The following is a 1,466-nucleotide window of genomic DNA, read 5'->3' on the forward strand; positions in this document are numbered from 1 at the left end:
TGACTCCTAATCAGAGGAGATTTTTCTTTGTTTTGTTTTGTTTTCAGGCAGAGGGAAACTTGTGAACAAGGGCATGGAGGTGGGAAGGCATGAAGACCAATATTCAAAAAACAGAGGGTGATGCCAATAGATAGAAATATGAAGTAAATGAAAAACAAAAAAAGTCTAGGAAGATAAAGTGGAAAGATCATTTGGGACCAAATCCCCATTGGACTGTCCTCCAGTTGCATGCCATGCAGGCTTGTATAAAATCTGTGTTTTTGTTTTTGTGTTCCTTTACTCTTGTCAATATTCCTTTCATCCTGGAACATGACTTGCTTAACTCATTCATTTCTGCCTTCACCATCTTCATATCCCATAACACACCGAAGTTCTTCACAAGTACTACATTTAACTTCAGTAATCTCTGTCCCAGGCTACTCAGTTTTACCAAGGGTAGATTCTCAGCTAGAGAGCGCTTGTATTCTCCTTCTCCCATCCTTTGTGACTGTCAGGCAATATGGTATGTGGGAAAAGTAGCCAATCGAGGGTGTCGGGTGATCATGAAGCACATGTTCTAATCTGGATGTTTGATATGCCCTGAAAAAGTGCTGAGAGTTCCTTGATGTTAGAGAAGTAATCTTTGCAGCCTAAGTGCCTAGCAATGAACATAGTTCATAAGAGAAATTCGGTAAAATAACTATCGAGTGGATGAATGAATATGTGAGTATTTCATCGTCTTCCAGGTCCATTCTTCCATCTTATAGATAATGTGTGGGTTAAAACCCACTTACTTCCACTTTATTGAGCATAGGAAATTTGTCATGACAACTTAATAAAAATATTAACAAGGACAAGTATTGAGTTTAAAGCAATCCTTGGTAGTCCTGTCAGCTTTGTCAGAAAAGCTCAAGTTTTTCTTCTCAAATGCTTTGTTTTTTCCTGTGCCCACAATTAACAATGGCACAAGAAACATTCAAATGTGTATTCTTTCCACACTTGCAAATGACAATGGCAACCAGCGATGTGATCTCACTCCTTGCTACTCAGAGTGTGGTCTGCATATCAGCAGCATTGGCGTGACCTTCCTCCTGCTGGAAATATAGAGTTAGGAACCTCATTCCAAATTTATGGAATCAGAATATTTATTTAACAAAATCTTCAGTTGATTCCTATGCATATTAAAGTTTCAGAAACACTGATCTAATATCAATGCATTAAGTATGCTAGACTTGAAAACAGGTTGTATGAATGTGTTTAAACCTAGAGATTTTTAGGACCAGCTTCTTTTTTGTTTTTCTGTGACATTATTACCAAATCAGTTTACATAAAGTAATGGGACTAATAGATTCATCTCTACTGGCTTCTTGGTCTAATTCATAAACCAAACACAAATTCATAAACCAAAGGGAATTGTGAGAGAAATGAGGTTGGGAGCAATGAAGCAGGAGGGAAGATATGATAAACATTGAGCATTATTGTATACT

The sequence above is a fragment of the Leptonychotes weddellii genome, chromosome 2 (assembly GCF_054177405.1).
Source record: "Leptonychotes weddellii isolate Sample4059 chromosome 2, ASM5417740v2, whole genome shotgun sequence".
Taxonomy (NCBI): domain Eukaryota; kingdom Metazoa; phylum Chordata; class Mammalia; order Carnivora; family Phocidae; genus Leptonychotes; species Leptonychotes weddellii.